The 21420-nt window shown below is 38.7% G+C and overlaps 1 long non-coding RNA gene and 1 pseudogene across 1 annotated transcript; both read left to right on the top strand.

Annotated features, from left to right (window-relative positions):
- Window positions 1-800: 800 nt before the first annotated feature.
- On the top strand, window positions 801-4175 carry LOC124079537 (uncharacterized). The gene is made up of 3 exons (XR_009225018.1): window positions 801-2483; window positions 3045-3155; window positions 3620-4175. It is a non-coding gene; the product is annotated as an uncharacterized LOC124079537 (long non-coding RNA).
- A 12993-nt stretch (window positions 4176-17168) lies between these two features.
- LOC124079534 (eukaryotic translation initiation factor 4E-like) lies at window positions 17169-17954 on the top strand (annotated as a pseudogene).
- The last annotated feature ends 3466 nt before the right edge of the window (window positions 17955-21420 follow it).

Here is a 21420-nt window from a genome sequence, read left to right as displayed (position 1 = left end):
CTAGTTTTATCTCCTAACAGATTTGTAGCATTTCATTCATACTTAGGTCTATGTTACATATGGTGCAAGAAGTATGCCCAATTTCTTCTGCTCCTTCTGATGTATTCCCATTTATTAGAAAATCATTTATTAACAAAAGTATTCATTCCTCACTGACCACCTTGTGTGCCACCCTTGTAATATATTTAGTCTAAATGGATGCATGAAACTTATTTTGGAATACATTATTGCCATTTATTTATCTATGTCTGTATCCAAAATATGGTGTTTAATTACCATCTTTGCCTTATGAACCTTTATTGCATTTTAGAATCAGCTTGTAAATTTTGAGTAATCACAAATTGGTAGGAATTTTAAATTATACCCACAGAATACATAAGACCATTTGAGATAATGTCCTCTTCATAATATTCAGTCTTCCAATTCATGTACAGGTGTATCTTTGTGTTTACTTAGGACCCTTTTGATGTATCTCATAAATTTCATGGTTTCCCTTTTAGAATTCTTGTATATTTTTATAAGATTTCTTCATAATTTTTCATGCCATTATAAATGATGTAATTCACATTATATTTCACATTTGTTGCTCATCTATATGTAAAACATTTAAAAATGGATCTTGTATCCAGCCATTTGCTGAACTCTCCCTTACTTTAAATTCTTTTAGTTAGTGGATTATTTAGGATTTTGGTTATTTACTGATCCAGCATATGAAAATGCTGGCAATTTTGTTTCTGTATTCCAAACATTATTCCATGATCTTCCTTGTTTGACATTTTTAATTTTATCCAATAAATGATCAATGCAGGATTTGAGGTAGAGAAATCACTTCATTCATCCTGGGAATAAAATTCTGAGGGTTTAGAGCAGATTTTATTTAGTCACTGGTCTTTGTTGTCATGTTCCTTTACTCCCTGTGTCTCCCTAAACCAAACACAGCCTGAGCTAAATCTAATGTGGCCTGGTTCTCCTGCACAGGATTTCATGTACCAGTTTAAGGGCACCTGCTACTTCACCAATAGGACTCAGCGAGTGAGGCGCATGGCCAGACAAATTTACAATAAGGAGGAGATCCTGTGCTTTGACAGTGATGTGGGGGTGTTTGTGGCTGTAACAGAGCAGAGGATGTCAAGTGCCAAGAGCTGGAATGCCCAGAAGGACCTCCTGGCTGAGTATCAGGCCCATGTAGACACCTTGTGCAGACACCACTATTAATAGACATCTTCCTTCACTGTTCAGCAGAGAGGTTAGTTTAGGACTGATCAAAGTGCGCACACCTCTGAACTAGTGTGGAAGGCCTGTGGGGAAAGCAACTTTTGGGATTCCTAGGATTTTGGTAAAATTGGGAGGGCATTTGAATTGAAGGAAAAACTGTTGAAATACTTGATAGGCAGCATTGGAAGAGTGTATTAGTCAGCTTTGAGTTACTGTAATACAGTGCTTGAGATAATTAACTTAAATAGAGGAGAAGTTTATTTTGATTCACAATTTAGTCCATGGTTGGTTGATAGCACTGATTTTGAGCCCCTGGTGAAGTAGCACAACATCGTGGGGAAATACAGAGGAGGAGAACATTGTTAGTTAATTGTATTCTGTGAAAATCACAGACTGTACTTACAGCAAGACAACTAGGACATCATTAGTCAGAATAATCTTAAGGGACCATAATGGTATATGCATTGCTGACCTATATATTTATAAAAGGGACATTCAATTTATTTTTTTCATTTAAAAATCAACATATAATATTGGTACTTATTTATGAGGTACACTGTTGTAATTCAACACAATGTGGTATGATCAAACTGGGGAGATCAGCATTTCCACTTCCTGAAATATTATCATTTGTGTGTACTGGCAACCCAAACTCTTCTTCTCTAGTTTTTGCAAAGTGTGTAATTAATTATTGTAGACTATCCTTTGTTGAGCTGTATAACATTAAAAGTGCTCCCCTCCAAGTATGTTTGATTCCCATTATTCACCATCTCACTATTCCTTTCCTGGGCTGTGGTGACCTCTATTCTACCCTCTATTTCTATGTGATCAACTTTTTAAAAAAATATTCCACAAATGGGTGAAACCTTTGGTATTTGTGAACACTAATATCTACTGTTTTCTCCACTTTCATATTAAAGGAGGGACTTAAGCCCATGTTGAGACCCACTATGCTGCCTCATTCTCTGACTTTATTTTTTGCTGTCATTCATCCTAGTGGAGCCTATAGTCACCATCTCTCCAGCCAGGAAAAAGCCACCACAATTTGCTGATCTGCTCAGTGACAAATATTATCCTCAACAAGTTAAAGTCAGATGGTTCCAGAATAAAGAGGAAGAGACTTCTGGAGTTGTGTCCACACCACTTATTCAGAATGGGGATTGGACCTACCAGATTCTTGTGATGTTGGAAGTAATACCCCAGCATGGAGATGTCTACACTAGCCACGTGGCGCACCCCAGCCTCCAGAGCCCCATCACTGTAGAATGGTATAAGGGCCACTTCATTGATACCAGAGGTTCAGCAGAAAGAAGCAAAGGCAGGGAGGACATTGGGTCTTGTGGGCTTGGGGTCCTTCTTTCCTCTGCTGTTGGACACATTCATACCTTCTCTCCTACACAACCCCTAGTGTCATTTCTGAGCCTAGAGTCATGGAGGCTTGTGATCTGAAGTTAAAAGGCAGATGCTGAGTACTGACCTCCTTTCTTTCCAAGATATTATTGCTTTATATAACCTGATCCCCAGGCTGAGGTTTGGCTGGGCAGTATATCTCCTGCAGTGGTGAAATTCTGGGCTTTGACATTAAGGCTGGTGTTTGGGGATGGTCTGTGGATTTTCAGATGGACCTACCCTGAGGATCCATTCTACCTTTTCCCCCTAAATCCTCATCCATCCACTGTTCTCCTGGGGTCTCTTCATGCCCTTCACCCTCCTCTGTTTGGTAGTGGGGTACCTCTGTCTCTTATATCTTGGGTTGGTCTCCAGACTTCCTGATGAGGACTCTGTGGGATGTGGGGACAGTCACTGATGCACAGGCTTCTACTTCACAGGGGCACTGTCAGAATCTGCCCAGAACAAGATGCTGAATGGAATTGGGAGTCTTGTGCTGGAACTGATTTTTCTTGGCTTGGGCCTTAGTGTCTACTTTTGCAATAAGAAAGGTAAGTCACCTTTAGAGAAAATGGGCAAGACTGGCTCTAGGACTAAGTGTTTCTGTTGTAACTTTTCTTATCTCAGTGAAAAGGGGGAGCCAAACTAGGGATAGAAGTAGATTGCAGAAATTTGGGAGGCCATGAGTCTTTCTTGTGCTGAGCTGGATGTTAGGTGAGATGACAGGAGGTTACAGTTCTTACCTGTCCAGTTAACTATGTGACCTGTGCTTCACCAAAACACTTAGACTGCTGATGGGACTGGGGCCTTCTTCCACATGCCTCTGCAGAAGCTTTGTGTTCACTTTAGCACAATATCCTCTTTAATCAGATACCAGGAGAGATGGTGAGGAGTGGGTGGTTGTACAAAATCACCCTTAGTGTTCCGAGTTGCAGAGAGGCCCCAGGGGTATTGGGTAGGGGGCTGACTTTCTCTAGGGATTTAACTTATGACTTATTTTTTCTCTTTCCTTCAGGGATCATGCACAGATTCCAACATTTTTCTTCCTGTTACCACTGTTCCATGGTCTACTGCTGTCTTCACCATTGTGCAAGTTCCTAGCCTCCCTTCTCTCAGGCCTGTGAGGAATCCACCTCTGCCAGCCCTGTCCCCCATCAAGACCTGAGTCCCAAAGTGCCTGAGCAGCAGATGCCAGGCCCTCTTCTTTTGCACACTCATACACACACACATACACAATTTTTAGTTGTGATGGGTCTTTATTTTATTCATTTGTTTATATGTGGTGCTGAGAATTGAACCCAGTGACTCACACATGCTAGTCAAGTGTTCTACCACTGGGCCAAAACCCCAGGCCCCTGGCCCTCTTCTTGTTCTGGTCTTTCCTGAGTTTCTGTGACTGCTTTCCACCCAACTCTGCTCCCTGTGCTGCTGCCACATCTGTTTGGGCCACGAGTACTTTCAACATGTTCCTGATCTTGTCCTCTGTCTGAAGACTTCCCATGAATTACATGTCAAACTCCTTTATCTTTCAGTATATTTTTTCAAAATTAAATAGATTTGTGAGTCCCTTGTGTTTCTGATTCTGATTGAGTAAAAGTGGTGGTGGGAGATACTGGCACAGAAAAGACCAGATTCTAGAGGGCTAGTTCAGTGAAGCCCCAAAGGGGAGCAGACTAGGAGAAGTCATGGGTCCCCATACCTGGTCTAATTCAGGTGCCATATAAGAATGTGAAAAGGTATGAAAACATTCAATTGTCCACTATCTGGGGCTTGGAAGTGGGGTTGTGTGCAGCAGTATTTCTTGGATTCTGCTGCAGCCTGACACGTTTTACATAGTTGAGGCATTGGAATTATTTTGTGCCATCATGTTACCTAACAACACCTAACACTATAAATTAGCCAACCTCGCCCCACAAATGTCATCTGGCATTGTTGACTATGTACACAGAGGAAAAAGACAATGATTATGGGTTGCATCTGAACTACCAGATTATATAATTGCCAGTGGGAGTTTTATTAGAAAGTAATATGTTGATTGAATGTGATGGAAACTCTACTAATACCGTCTTAAGGAAAAAAAATATTTTTTTTGGCATATAATTTAAAAGTTCATAAATTCATTTGGCTTCTGAAAAATGCTTAGATCAAGGACTAAGTTGAGATTCTTTTCTCCTTTGTCTCTTAACTCCTTCCTTTCTCTCTGACTTTTTCCTCCTGTCTTTACTCTCTTCTCTCAGTGTGCTTCTTTTTCTACTCTGTATCTCTTCATCTGTCTGTCTATCTATCTAGTTTTGGTACTAGGGATTGAACCCAGGGGCACTCAACCACTGAGCCATATCCTCATTCCTATTTTGTATTTTATTTAAATACAGGGTCTCACTGAGTTGCTTAGTGCCTCACTGTTGTTGAGGCTGTCTTTGAACTCACAATTCTCCTGCCTCAGCCTCCTATATCTCCATGCAGCTGGGATTACAGGTGTGCACCACTGTGCCTGGCTGTCTCTTTATTATCATGCATTTTTCTGTATCTCTGTCTATCTGAAGGATCCTCTCTCTGTTAATATATTAGATGGTTTTTGTAACTTTCTTTCGTTTGCATTCCTCCATGAACTTCTCTCTCACACGTCTTTTATTTCTTACCTGCATTAGAATGTCTTGCTGTCTCTTTTTTCTTATTTTTCCTCAATCAGTTCACTGGCCTGTGCTCATGGTGCACATGATCATTTCTTTCTGTCCTTCTATAGACCATTATCTTTCTCCTTGTCTGCATTCTCTCTTTGTGTTTATCTCTCTGCCTCTCTTTATCCGTCTTTGCCTGTGTTTCTTTCTCTCTTGCTTGTGCTCTCTGTGTTTGTCTGAGTACTGCTTTTCCTGATAGTTCTTATTTTCTCCTCTGGAAATATGGGTATGTAGAGGAACATCTCAGACTTCCAGCCTATCCCCTGAATAGCGAGAGTTCAAGTATGTCAACTCCAGTTTAACCATCTGGAGAAATCCCTGATAGAGTGACATTCCAATTTCTCAACCAATCATTTTAGCTATGGGGTATAGGACTGTAAGTCAGGCCTTAGTTTTGAACCAATTTCTGTGCAGAAAGACAGATTTTATTTTCCTCAAAAAAAGAAAAGTATGAAAAACCAAGCAAGGCTGGATAGATGGTAACTGTAATAATGATAATATAATCATAGTGATATCAATTGTCATTCCCTCTATATAGGAAGTGTCCTTCTCTGTTTCTTTTTCTACCCATTAAAAGTTTTTTCCTGAAGGAATAGCTCAGTGGTAAAGCCCTTTCCTAACATGCATGAGGTCCTGGGCTTGCTCCTCAGTCCCCACACCCATGATGCTTCAAGTATAATTTGTGTAGTTTACATACAACTTAAGTTTCATTTATGTCACTATAGAAAGGGAATTTCAAATCATATCAACCTCCAAATCCAAGCTCTGCTTTGGGTGGTTCTTACTGACCCTGTAAATTATTGTGAAAGGATAAACTCATCTACCTTCAAAACATGAGGACATAATAGTATAATGACAATGAAAGTATAATCAGAAATCACTTTGCTCAGCATAAAGTGGTATTTGATAATCTGGGTGAAGTCAGTTTCCCATTGCTTATTTATGCTACCTATTACCAGATAAGGAGGAGGGAAGCCACTGGGATACAAATGCAGTAGCTTCTGGAACTATATAATAGAACACCCCCACACTCATTTCCAACATATATCTGCCACTACTATCTACTTTGGAGGGGTCATCAGGGAAAATAAAGTTGTCAAAGTTAGGGCAGGTATTGATACATTTGAGATTTCATCTGTCCATGTAAGTCTGATGGTAAACATTTACAATATGGATCCCCAGGATGTCCTGCTACTTGGATTTTTCTAAAAAGAGATCAGTAGTAGCCCAGGTTCTCAGAGTCCTGCATTATTTATGTTTTAACTATTCAGATCACATATTTTGAAATGCTGTTTCCTATGGTATTCAGTAAGTGCTCATTAAATATTCACTGGTTGCCCAAGAAGACCTTTGTTTCATGGGTTAGCCTATTCCTGGAATCCTTTTACTTTTTTTGTATACATTTTTATCATACCCTTTGATGTCTGTAGTGTCTCCTTCCCTCACTCATGATGGCAAAATTGTCTTGGCTATTTTGTCACTTTGACACATATACTGGTAGTGATGGTGGGATATCTCCATAGAGACGGATTTTATTTTTTATTTTTCAGTGTTAACTTTGGTGTTTTTATATTCTCTTGTTTTGGAATATGCAATATATTTTTTTAGTCTACAAAAGTTTCATTTATTACATCTGCTTTTCACATCCTTTGGGTACTTCTAAACATCTACAAATCTTAGATATTTCAAATAAGGAATTAAATTTGTCTACTAAGTACACAGTAGTGTTGAATAAACTACACACATGTAACAATGGTTATATCTGAAAGTGTCTTCTAAGTAGGATAATTCTGGCCTAGAATCCTTCATTTCTTCCACTTCTATTTTCAATGTCACATGTGTCATATCTGAGTGTCATATAATGTGATATTACAATTTCACTTCCGAAAGGACTTTTCAGAAGACTGCCTTTCTATGAATTTTAACATAAAGTGTACAAAATATGTTAGTTTACTAACTCTACTTTTGTTATGCAATGGCAATCTCTTTAATATCTAAAGGCTAGATATTATAAAATTAGGACTCCTTTGTCCAGTATATACACAATATATACAGAACAGCAAAGACAAATGAAATGCACATTGCAGGGCAATGGGTAAGCTGAAATTGTCTAGCACACTCTAACCAAACACCTTTTGCAACTTCCCTCCTGCCTCCCTCAACCCAGTGAACAAGTACAGAGAGTGTTCTGTTCAGAGGTGGTTTAACAATTCCAAACACAGTATTTCCCATCAGTTTTTAAAAGCTTTTTACAAAAAGATTCATCCTACTACTTCTAAGTTCATCAAGCACTTCTAAATAGGACTAGATATTCCACATAAGAACCTGTCCATGATGCACCCAGAACTGGTAAATAAAATTGCACATGTAACAATGGCTATAATCAGAGGTATCTTCTAACATTTTGTCCTTGAACCTTTCCATCCTCACTTTCTTTTCTCTTCTTTCAGTGCAGTGGACAAGTAGAAGCATATGTAATGCGTCGAACAAATTCATATCCAAAAGTTTATATTTATAGAGGACAAGCTTTCCTATGAATTTCAACAGAAAATGTACAAAATGTGCTAATTTTACTAACTACTTGGTCATACACTCTTTAACATCTAGAGACTAGATGTTGCAAAATTGGGACTCATTTGTCCATCATAGATACTAGATTCACAGCAAAACACAGTACACAAAACATGCAGAAAACTGATGTCTGAACATGTCTAAGTATGAACACACTAACACATTTCCCTTTGCAGTTGTTCCCGCCCTCCTCCACATCACTCAACATGTACAGACAGTACTCTACTGCTCACAGAGGTGGTTTCACAGTTCCATTCCCAAAAGACAATATTTCATATGAGTTTTAGCAAAAAGATATTTACAAAAGTGAAATTTTACTACCTCTATATTTAACATACAGAGGGCATTTTTAAAGATCTAGACAGACTAGAAGTTTCAAGTAAGAACTCAATTTGTTCACTGTGTACACGATAATCTTGAATAAACTGCACACATGTAACAATAGTTCTAATTTGAAAATGTCTTCAAAATGTGAGTACTCTGCCCCTTCACTGACCCAGTGGGCTATAATGTTCAAATTTTCAGAAGAGAATCTTCCCTAGGAATTTTAACGCAAAATATACACAATTTGTTTTGTCATATACTGCACCCTCTTTAACATCCAGAAATGACTAGATTAGGACTCATTTGTCCTTTATATACACAACATACAGAGCAAAGTAAAACAAAACCCATGGACCCAGGAACAACCCTTGCCACACTGGCATGGTGCTCCTGAGGAGCAGCTCACAATCTGCACCACTCAACAGGGGGTTTGGCTATTTCCCCCCAAATCATTTCATAAGATAATTTACAAAATGTGCTGTATTTTACCATTTCTACTTTTAACATATATCAGGCACTTTAGAACATCTAGAAAGTCTAGATATTTCAAAACAAGTACTATATATATATATATATATAGTAATAAGGGATAAAATGCACACAAAACAATCGTTATTTTATGAAAAAGGTCTTTTACACAAAAAATATCTGGCACAGGACCTCCTCCAACTCGCCGTCAAAGGCTTCTCCGTGTCCTCTAACCCACTGGACAAACGTGGACAAGTGTCCCTCCTAGAGCTGGTCTAAAAAGTCCATTTCAAAGTCCCTTCCAGAAGATATTTCTGAGTTTTAAAAAGGGCATTTACAGACCTCACAGTTTACCTCTATCACACGTGGGCAACCTCTTTACATTTACAAGGTCCAGACGTAGCACTAGCTTTAAAGGTGGGGAGTTGAGAGCGGCCTTTCATATTGTACACACAGGCTTCTGCAAACGGCCGCGGAATCTTCCCGCAGGGCGGTGGCATTTCCAGCGGGTCACTTGCGGCCTGTTGCTCTGCAGATTCTCTGTGTAGGAGGAACACGGAGCGCCAGGCCGCTAACAGGTCCACCCTGGTCACCGGTGCGTCAATCACCTTCCAGGGCGTTAAGGCCTCTGCCTTGTCCTACAAGGTGGTGTCGCCATGAGCCAGCAACCAGGAGTCACAGAGGGCCCTGGTCTGCGCTGCTCTGCTGTCCAAATCGTGGTCGAGCTTTTGTCATCTGCTTGCCTTCTTGGCCCTGGAAGTCCCCACTGGTCTCCACCGCATTGGGGAACCTCCATTTTTTCTCGCCTAGTCCTGCCCGCCACCACCCAAAGGCGCACCAGGTCCTCAGTGGCGGTTCTGCCTGGGATGGACAGGACTGGGGCAGAAGACCAGGCAGCCCACAAGGTCCAGGTCTGACAGGTAGCGACCACCCTCAGGTCATCCAGCCAGGGGGTCCTGGACATCCTGGGTCAGCCAGTGCGTAGGCGCTGCAGGAGCTCTGGGGTCTGCAGGACAGAGGCCAAGGCCTGTCCCAGACCCTCAGCTCACCTGCAGGCCTGGGGCAGAGGGCCCCAGAGGGTCCCCAGGAGCAGGTTGTGCTGCATTTCTCACCATCCTCTCTGCCAGAACTGATTCTGCAATGACCTTATTTTTAAAATCTTCTCTCCTAATCCCAGCAGGTAGGGAGGCTGAGACAGGAGGATGGCGAGTTCAAAGCCGTCCTCAGCAATTTAGCCAAGCCCTGAATAACTTAGTGAGACCCTGTCGCTAAATAAAATATAAAAAGGGCTGGGGATGTGGCTCAGCAGTTAAGTGCCCCTGAGTTTAATCTGTAGTAGGAAGAAAAAATAAAATCTTCAATACTGTGTTTTCAACGGAAATAGAATGCTTCATCATATAGATCTTGAAGTCAGTAATTTTGCTAAACTCTTATAAAAGTAAATTTCATGAGTCATCTCTAGAATTGTTTGCATTTCCTGTATCACATTTATACTGTTAAAAAGATAATTTTGTATTCTTCCTTTTCTGCTATTTTAGCTTTGTCTCCCTTTCTAACTTTCTGTAACGTTGGGAGACACATTCATTAAACTACCAAGAGGGTGTTGCTGTATGGGAATAGGGCTCTCTTACCATTTTTGTTTCATTCAAAATCGCCTATTTTGAAGTTCTTATTCTAAGGTTTCTCTTGATTATGCCAAAGGCAAGAGAAAAATGATTGTTTTCTAATTTCTATTAACCAGAGAAAGCATGTTAAAAAGAGGGGTTCTCTAAGATATCCTTTCCATTATTTAATTTAATTTTTATGTGGACTCAGAGGATGGCTAATTCTTCAATATTGCTGAAGTCTTTCATTCACTGATACAGACAAAACCACGTTCTTAAATATAATGCTCAACAAAGGAGTTCAAAGTCATAGGTACTGCACAAGAGGGAGCTGAATTGCCACCGAGGATTCTTTCTTCTATTCAACTGATAGACATGGAATATTGATAAAAGAACAATGGCAGAGCAAAACTTTTTTAGCTGATTTTAGGAAAATAAGAGTTTATTACAAGGCTTAATATACCTCAGAGAATTACCAGGGGAACTGGAGGAACTGAATAAGGTCACTGAAGAAGCTACTCCCTCTTCTCTAACCAGGGAAACACATTGGTACAGCCACATGGGGAAGCCCCTCCATTTAGTGAGCTGCTCTGATCAATTTGCACTGGTAAAGGGGACTTGCTGTGTGTTGCCTCTTTACATCTCTAAAGAGAGTTATCAGATATGAAGATCTCTCCTCATGCCAAAACAGAAAACTAAGGTACCTTTTCAGCTGAAAGAACATCTAATCATGTTCAACTCTCACAAAATGTTTCTGATTAGTCAATCTAAATGATGCCAAAGGTTACCCAGGAAGAGTCCTCTTCAGCGTTGCACCTTTTGAAGTCAAGACGAATGCACTGGAAGAGGTTGAGAGTTGTTTTATTCCAACCCACTACATATGGGAATAGGGCTCTCATTTTTTTTTTCACTTCTATTAGTAGCATAAGTAATTTTCAGATCAAATCTTCTTCCATGGAAATTATGAGTGATGGTCTTATTCCAGATTAGATCATGTGTAAATCAATGGCTTTTAGGCCCAACATGTAACAGCAATTACTCCAACAAAACAAAACAATAAATTCAAGTTAATCTTTTCCTTAAAACTCACAGAACATTAATTTAAATATAATTCTTTTCAAGAAATAATTGACTTGCCTGTGTCTTATGCTCTATTTTAATATATTTTTACAACTTGTTTTCTTTAATGAATGATGGCCTTCTTGCTTTTTCATCTCTCAAACCATAAGTTCTGGTTTCAGTGGAGAAAAGTCAGCATTACCACAATGTCCCTTTCAATCAGCTGTGGCCAGGAGTTTTCAGAAAATAACAGAGTAATCCAAGTAACTTCCTTCACTATGTCTTTTTCTGTGTTTTTACTCATTCATGACATAGCATTTTTTTAGTCTCCCAATTAACTTAGCTATACTGTCCCCCTATTTGTTGCTCTCACATGCAAAGTTGGTCCCTGCTTTAGGAGTTGCACGTACTGTTCTTGATGACTGGAGTGGTTTGCTGTAGATTTTGAATAGTTGACTTTTTCTTGTCAGTCAAGTCTCAGTTCAAATAGTATATATGAGACTAGCCATACCTACTCATTCCCTCAATTTTTTTTCCTTTAGGGGGCATTCACTACCATCTAACTTGGAATATTACCTGGCTCATATTATGTAATTAAACAAATAACATATGTAAACATTAATTTCACTAAGATGTTAACCCTGATTTTAGATGACACCAATCACTATAATACATTAGCATAAAATAAAATAAAGAAGAAGGAAATGAGCATTAGAGTTATGTGGGACATTATTGAATGGTCTAATATAACTAAAATTGTTCTAGAAAGAAGTGATAAAGGATGCAGGAAAGGAAACATAATAACAGAGAACTTTCTAAAACCAATTAAAGACAAACACAGGTTCAAAAACTTAACTTCAATCATAACATAGGCAAATAATAATATGCCTTTAAATAGTATGAATAACTTGCTGGAAACCAAAGATAAAGGGAAAAGCTTTCATTTGATGAAAGGAAAAAGTGCATTATTTTCAAAAAAGAGTAAGAGTTAAGATTGACTTTCTTTTTTTATTTTATTTTATTTATTTTTTTATTTTTTATTGGTTGTTCAAAACATTACAAAGCTCTTGACATATCATATTTCATACATTTGATTCAAGTGGGTTATGAACTCCCAATTTTACCCCAAATACAGATTGCAGAATCACATCGGTTACACATCCACATTTTTACATAATGCCCTATTAGTAACTGTTGTATTCTGCTACCTTTCCTATCCTCTACTATCTCCCCTCCCCTCCCCTCCCATCTTCTCTCTCTACCCCATCTACTGTAATTCATTTCTCTCCTTGTTTATTTTCCCATTCCCCTCACAACCTCTTATTTGTAATTTTGTATAACCATGCGGGTCTCCCTCCATTACCATGCAATTTCCCTTTTCTCTCTCCCTTTCCCTCCCACCTCATGTATCTGTTTAATGTTAATCTTTTCTTCCTGCTCTTCCTCCCTGCTTTGTTCTTAGTTGCTCTCATTATATCAAAGAAGACATTTGGTATTTGTTTTTTAGGGATTGGCTAGCTTCACTAAGCATAATCTGCTCTAGTGCCATCCATTTCCCTGCAAATTCCATGATTTTGTCATTTTTTAGTGCTGCGTAATACTCCATGGTGTATAAATGCCATATTTTTTTAATCCATTCATTTATTGAAGGGCATCTGGGTTGGTTCCACAGTGTAGCAATTGTGAATTGTGCTGCTATGAACATCGATGTAGCAGTATCCCTGTAGCATGCTCTTTTAAGGTCTTCAGGGAATAGTCCGAGAAGGGCAATAGCTGGGTCAAATGGTGGCTCCATTCCCAGCTTTCCAAGAAATCTCCATACTGCTTTGCAAATTGGCTGCACCAATTTGCAGTCCCACCAGCAATGTACAAGTGTACCCTTTTCCCCACATCCTCGCCAGCACTTGTTGTTGTTTGACTTCATAATGGCTGCCAATCTTACTGGAGTGAGATGGTATCTTAGGGTGGTTTTGATTTGCATTTCTCTGACTGCTAGAGATGGTGAGCATTTTTTCATGTACTTGTTGATTGATTGTATGTCCTCCTCTGAGAAGTGTCTGTTCAGGTCCTTGGCCCATTTGTTGATTGGGTTATTTGTTTTCTTATTGTTTAATTTTTTGAGTTCTTTGTATACTCTGGATATTAGGGCTCTATCTGAAGTGTGAGGAGTAAAAATTTGTTCCCATGATGTAGGCTCCCTATTTACCTCTCTTATTGTTTCTCTTGCTGAGAAAAAACTTTTCAGTTTAAGTAAGTCCCATTTGTTGATTCTTGTTATTAACTTTTGTGCTATGGGTGTCCTATTAAGGAATTTGGAGCCCGACCCCACGATATGTAGATCGGAGCCAACTTTTTCTTCTATCAAACGCAGAGTCTCTGATTTGATATCTACCTCCTTGATCCACTTTGAGTTAACTTTTGTGCATGGCGAGAGATTGACTTTCATCAGAAAGAATGGAATCCAGAAAACAATGGAAGACATCATTAGAATCTATCAAGAATATTTTTGGCCCTCAAAGAAACCTAGAATCCCAAAATCTTCGAAAACATTCTTTAGCAGTAATGCTCAGAATCTTTCTATACTGGCTAAGTTGGAACATAGCCCACTATAGTCTCTCTTTCCCAATGATCATAATGAAAAATATTGAATTGAATGTGTAAAGTGCCACCCGTGGACCTTGAAAAGTAACCAGTAGCAGGAGGGAAGTGGAACCTGAAGAAATGGCAGTCAGGGAGGGGGTTCCTGGTTCTTTTCTCTTTTCTCTCTTGGCTTTGATGGGGTAACTGTGGTCATGGAGCAGAGAGAAGAAACTCCAAAGGCACTCCCTGTTCCTAGCCGGAAGATTGGAAAGGGGTTCTTTGAAAGTTATAGAGAGTATGTGGGAAATACACCTTGTTTGTTTTTGCTTTATTTTTCTTCTTTCTTTTTCTATTCTAGCTCTGTCCTGGGCATGGCCAAAACCATGAAGCTGCACTAAGGTGCAGTGGTGGAGGCATTAAAAACTCCGAGAGCAAAACCCATTTGACAGCCATAAAAACTGTGACTTATGGAGCTTGGGGGTATTTTCACATTATTTTTCCATTTGCCTCAAAAGAAGCTCTAGTTGGCTGGAATCATATAACAGTACTGGAAACTACTTTGAGAGAAGCTCATCTTTCTGGACTGAGAAACTGGTAAAGGTACCTATAGAAACTGGAGTGTGTGGGGGAAATGGCACAGAGCAGACAGTCATTCTATAAATTCATCATCATAACTTTTGGGGATCTCAGGCTGCACCTGAGTGGCACAGTCTTCCACCAACTCCCCAAATGCATTAGGAGCTGGGCTATGAAATAAACCACCATCCAAGTGTCAGACAAAACACTGAGTGGCATATGCTCAGGGCAGGCACAGAGCAGCATTGCAAAGGATTGAGAAACTGTACTGACATCAGTGCTACCATCCACAGAGATGAGACAGAGCTTGCCTTCTAGTCCTGATGAGGTTATTTGCCTGTTAAAAGCAAAAATTTCAACATTTTCCAGAGGATTTAATAGAACACAGAGCCCACATGTATATTCAAAATGTGAAGAATATAATCCAAACTTATTTGGCACACAAATAATCCTGGGAAATATGACCACTTCTAGAGGTTTTTATCAGGGAAACATACCACACAGCATATTATTTTAAAAAATGGAATTGGTTGTGGTGGCACATGTCTGTAATTCTAGTGTCTTGGGAAGCTGAGAAAGGAGAATCACAAGTTCAAAGCCAGGCTCAGCGACTTATCAAGGCCCTAAGCAACTTAGTGAGACCCTGTCTCTAAATAACAAATAAAAACAACTGTCTGGGGATGTCGATTAGTGGTTAAGTGTCCCTAGTTTCAAACCCCAACATCCCCCACAAGAGTAATTTGTAATAAAACAATGACCTAAGCAAAATAAGAATTCACTGACAGATTCAATAGCACAATGGAAATGACAGGTAAAAGTGCAAATGATTTTGAAGATGGGTGAATATCCAGTATACAATTTGAAAAACAAAATAAGTATTAAAGAAGTGAACAGATTCAGGAACCTGTGAGACAATATAAAAAGACCTAACGTTCATGTCACTGGAGCCCCAAAGAAGAGATTAAAGAGATAAGTTGCATAAAATGTACTTGAAAAAGAAATAAGTTCATATTCAAGTACAGAAATTTACAAACTGAAGAGGCTCAGTGAACCCCAGAAAAGATAAAATAAACCACGCACCAGAACCATTCTAATCCAATTACTGAAGATTAAAGATAAAACGTCTTTAAGAGCCACAGAAATATGATAAACAAGATATAATAAAACAATGATACAAGGTGAGCCAACTGGGGTGATGAAACCTGTGGTTCCCATCAGGGAAGCCAGCTGGGCAGGTTGGAATGCAGGTCCAGGTGAGGGAAAGCCTGAACATGCAGCAGAGCTGGGAGAAGATGAATACCAACAGCAGTTTGGGGGCTATTAGGGACTGGAATATCCTTTAATTACCTTCTTTATTAGGTCTTTTATAATGACTATAATCATCCATAAGCATGAAGACTCAGTGATAAAATAGGTTTAATGAGGATTGTCATTGGATCTTGGTAGTAGAAGGGCTGGAATATGGTACCTCCACCATGACATTGTGGTCCATGTGATGTCAGCTGCAGCTGCTGTGGGAGGTTATGAGGAAATCCAGACTCCCTCCCTCAAGCACATCTTGTCCTGCTACTCAGAGCCATTTTCAGGAACCCATCTGGCCTATGTTAACGTGTAGCCTAGGAACATAGGGGTGTCAGTGCCCCTGGAGGCAGTCCTCAACCAATAGGGGTAGAAGACAATAGGTAAGACTTTTGTCCTTCAGGTGGCAGTTAGGGAAGGTGCTCTGCCTACTGTGCAGCAATATCATCTCCATTGCCCAGGTAGAAATTTTAACAACACATCCCTTTCTCTCTCTCTCTCTCTCTCTCTCTCTCTCTCTCTCTGTGTGTGTGTGTGTGTGTGTGTGTATTTTCCCTCCTTTACCCTTTCCCTATACTTTTCCATCATTCTTGTTCCCAATTAAATCACCTGTACCTAAGTCTTCTCTTAGACAGGGGACACCAGTTTCAGATGATTTAGTTATCTGTGTGATCCTCATTAAGGGGCAGGCTAAATGCCAAAGAGAAATATGCTATACTTTATGTTTTACCAAGAATGTGGAACTATACTTAATTTCCCCCTCAAACTACACTTATTTTCTTCTAATATAATTTCTTATCTCAAGATCAGTAACAGGTTTCCCATAGCTTTTAGTACTTTGTAAACTTAGAAAGACAAGAAATCACTAGTTTTTGAATATGATGGAGTTGTTGAAACTGTTGTCCTACATTGCTATCTGAGAGCCATGTGTCCCTTTTACATGATCAATAGAACTCTTAAACAGAGTCTAGAAGCAAAGGAATAACTTATCAACCCCTTTGGTATTTTCTTATTAATACATGCAAGATACCTCTTTTCACAATTTTCCAACACAAAAGAAAACCATTTAGATCCAAATAATTTATTTGTTCTTTTTGTCACTACAAACCTTGAACGAAAATTATTCTGATGAAGCTACCAAAAATTAGAATTTAACATTCATGCTTTTAAAAATGAATATCTGCAAGAATGAAATTGGAACCAAACAGATCTTCTGGGTCACAGGATACCAAAGCCTGATTTATTATTTTAAATTTTGCTTTCCCACATTTTAGTAACTTGCTATACCACTTCCCTCTTTCCTTGTTTCTTTATAAGATTTTTACTTTTCCATGAAGTACTCACCTCTTCCCTCTTGTTTTGATTTTTGTCACATGAGACCTGCCACTTCTAGTTTCAGGTCTAAGTTTGGCATTTGTAACTTAGCCTCAATCAACACTGGGGAGATTCATGTAGGATGGTGACTGTGGAACTGGGAACCACCCCTACTGCTAATCCCCTGCCTTCAGAAAAGGAGAAAACAGACTCTCATCAGGCGGTTGCTAACCCAGAACACTATGTTAAGCATCCTCTACAGAATAGATGGGCATTCTGGTTTTTAAAAAAATGATAAAAGTAAAACTTGGCAAGCAAACCTTCTACCTATCTCTAAGTCTGCTACAGTTGAAGACTTTGGGGTTATATACAGCCATAGCTAGTTGTCTAGTAATTTAATGCCTGACTGTGACTATTCAAATTTTAAGGATGGTTTTGAACCTGTGTGGGAAGAGGAGAAAAACAAATGGGGTGGAAGATGGCTCATGACACTGAACAAACAGCAAAAACGAAGTGACCTTGACTTCTTTTGTCTAGAGACACTGCGGTGCCTTATTGGAGAATCTTTTGATGACCACAGTGATGATGTATGTGGAGCTGTTGTTCATGTTATAGCTAAAGGTGATAAGATAGCAACATGGACTTACTGAATGTGAAAACAGAGAGGCTCTTACACATATATGGAGAGTGTTTAAGAAAGATAGAGATTGGTTATCAGTCTCATGAAGACACAGCTACCAAGAGAGGCTCTACCTCTAAAAATAGGTTTGTGTTTAAGAAGAGGCCTTCTGAGTGTTCTCAAAGAAGACTGCCTCAAGCAATTGAGATTTGGGGTTTGAGCCAAAGCCTCTTCAAAAGCAGAGTGGACTGCATTTAAATTTGATTTCATTTAATTGTTGCTGAGATATAAGGACGTCTCATTTGCCTTTGTCTTGTACTTCCATGTCCATTTTTAAAAAAATTAAAAATAGAGTGTCCACTATCCCAATCAAAGAATTACAATCAACACAGTCCCCTAGATTCCATAAATGTGTTCCTGGCACATTTTGTATTAGCTTAGTGGAATTGCCATTACAAACAAATTTTACTCATCGACAATATTCAAAAGAACTTGCATGTCTATACCTTAATAAGAAAAGAATTGAGTTTATATTTCATTGTGTGCAGAACATATTTGCTGGTTTGAAAGAGTATGATGCATACAGTTTTCTAGAAATTATTTTGTTTCTTTTGACAGCATTATACTTACTGTTCTCCTGATGAAGGCTGCTAGATTTTAGTTTATTTGTTCCTTTACTCGATACAACTAATGATTCTGATTCCAGTTTTCCATTTGTTTTGCTTTTGTTTTTTGCCTCATGTAACATGGGTGAAGTATCCAGGAATATGATATAAATATTAACTTTGTGCATACTTTGATTTTTTTGTTTTTTGTAACTACAAAACTATCTAAAAATTCATATATTTCATTCAAATCAGTGACTTATCTTTGTGTGATTTCCTGAACATAATTATGGATTATAAAAAAGGACATCATAGTTACATTCCTAACTAGAATTACTATTCCTGATTTCATATCTTTATGTTGTATTTTAACACTTTGCACTACTTAGGTAATTTTGCTTTGATTTAAAATGGCTCAAGTATAAAAGTAGCCCCACTCATTTAAAGACAGTGTATAAAACTGTAAATAAAATCTGTACAGTGAATTGTATTTTAGACAAAAAAATCACTGGTATATTCTTTTCAAGGATTTTTCACCTCTTCTAAGAAGGAGAACCATCATTCAGAAGTTATATACTGTGACCAGCACAGACAAACTAGTGGTTCTGGTGAGGGGCCATGGGGAATTAGAAAAATACAGAGATTCACACATGCATATTTTGGAGATAAAGCTGAGATCTGGTGGAGCATTGCTCTCTGATAGAGAAGCAGATCTAGAGAGTTACACCAGCAATCTTTATTTATTTATGTCTCATTATCAGGATAAAGACTATGCAAGCATTATTCTTTTTTTTTTTTAGGTTTCTTTTTTTTTAAATTTTTTATTGTGGGTTGTTCAAAACATTACAAATTTCTTGACATATCATATTCCACACTTTGATTCAAGTGGGTTATGAACTCCCACCTTCACCCCATACACAGATTGCAGAATCACATCAGTTACACATCCATTGATTTACATATTGCCATACTAGTGTCTGTTGTGTTCTGCTGCCTTTCCCATCCTCCACCCTCCCCCCTCCCCACCTCTCCCCTCCCCTCCCCTCCTCTCTCTCTACCCCCTCCGCTGTATAACCCTGAGGGTCTCCTTCCATTTCCATGCAATTTCCCTTCTCTCTCCCTTTCCCTCCCACCTCTCATCCCTGTTAAATGTTAATCTTCTTCTCCTGCTCTTCGTCCCTACTCTGATCTTAGTTACTCTCCTTATATCAAAGAAGACATTTGGCATTTGTTTTTTAGGGATTGGCTAGCTTCACTTAGCATAATCCGCTCTAATGCCATCCATTTCCCTGTAAATTCTATGATTTTGTCATTTTTTAATGCAGAGTAATACTCCATTGTGTATAAATGCCACATTTTTTTTATCCATTCGTCTATTGAAGGGCAAGCATTATTCTTTATATTTAGGAAAGTTACAGAATTAGAAACATCTATGCAGCTGTTCCACAGTTGCAATCCACACTTGGAATGTGCAATGTTAGGAGCAGTTGTGTAGTGCTAAAGAGGGTACATTATTTAGGCTCACAGGCTCAGAAGTAGAAGAGCTGGTGAAACATTGTGGTTGTTTGGCATAAAAATTCTTCTATTCTCAGGAGATATGTGCCTGAGATCAAGGTTGAACCTGATAAAACTCTTGCACAGAGCTTCCTTAGGCCAGGTTTTACCATAGCATCAAGGCATCCTGTATCCTTGCATAGAAACTTTCCCAGGCACCTGGTGTGCCACAGACATAAGGCCATCAGAGACCCTCAAATCTCAGTCACTGCTGTCCCATCATCTGTCACTGCTCTGCACAGTTTTATACTACTTTTTTCAGTATGCTGCCCATAATGCATACACCTTGAGCACCTAGACTAGGACCTTTAGTGAAAATGGTATGAATTAGCATTAACATCTCCTCAACAACCTATTTTGAGGTTACGGAAGGGCATACATTTAAAATATTGGGTGATTAACATGTTCAGGAAATATACAATATTTTATATAATAAAAGTGCCTAAGTTATAATGTCAATAATCTCAATTTATGAGCTTGAGCATGGAGTGGATTTAAATGTTTTTATACTATTATAAATGTCCACAGGATGAGGCTCTAGCTGCCTCTGATATAGGTGCCTTTATCCAGTATATTGTCTCTCTCTGTTTGTTTTCATTGATGTTACCCACAAATGGAGAAATGTATGGGGCACTTTCTGGGACACAAACAACATTTTCTTATTTTCTTGTTCTCACTTCTATCTTCTTTCTGGCCAATCCAGAGAGCTTCCATCTCATCCGGGGTGAAATATGGGAGCAGACATATTGAATCTTTCTGCCATCTTCACAAATCCAACATTTGTGATGAACATTTTGACTTTATGTTCTTGAAAATCCAATTTTTGACTTTAAAAATATTTTATTTCAAGTTTTTATTTCTTCCAAAACTTTTAGAATGCTATTTAAAAACTGAAAACTTAAGCATTGCTCTTTCTTTTTTCTCAAAAATACTACATTTAGGGAATAAAATATTCACCATACTCACTGATCCCGAAAAAGGTAAAGAAAGAGTGAGAGCAAAAAGGAAATGCAGAATGTAAAAAAAAATATTTTATTATGATACAATATCATTTTGATACTTCAGCTGTGGTGTTATTAATATGGCCTGATAAATAAGTTAAGGACCTAAGAAATCTGATAAAATTTCAACATCAGCTCTTCCATTCTTGTGCACAACTTAAATCAGTTCTAGGAAAAAGACAGAGGAAAAGTATACTCTAAGCAAAGACACCACAGAAAGAGATTTATTTATTTAATTTTCACACAGATTTTGGATGAGGGTGACCCAAAAGCCAAGTAGGTAAATGGGTGGGACAGATCTCTCTGTGAAAGGTAGGCAATCATGTAAGACTAAATTGGAAGATTTTATAAGAGAAAGTAATCTCTGTGGGAAAAATGTTTCATGAATTCCACTCAAGCAGGGCAGGGAGGAGGGCATGGAAGGAGCAATACGATAAACCAGAACAGGAAGTGGGTCTAAGTCATATAGCAAGGCCTGCACAGAGAGCTAGAGTCAGCCAACCATTCCTCTTCTTTCTTGTAAATTGTGATTATCTGAAACAGCAGACAGCACGAGGTTGATGG

The sequence above is a fragment of the Marmota monax genome, unplaced genomic scaffold (assembly GCF_021218885.2).
Source record: "Marmota monax isolate L192 unplaced genomic scaffold, Marmota_monax_Labrador192_F-V1.1 WCK01_AAM20220418_F8-fsc01406, whole genome shotgun sequence".
NCBI classification, from domain to species: domain Eukaryota; kingdom Metazoa; phylum Chordata; class Mammalia; order Rodentia; family Sciuridae; genus Marmota; species Marmota monax.
Note: the sequence above shows the minus strand (reverse complement) of the source record. Positions and strands in the feature narration are given on the sequence as shown.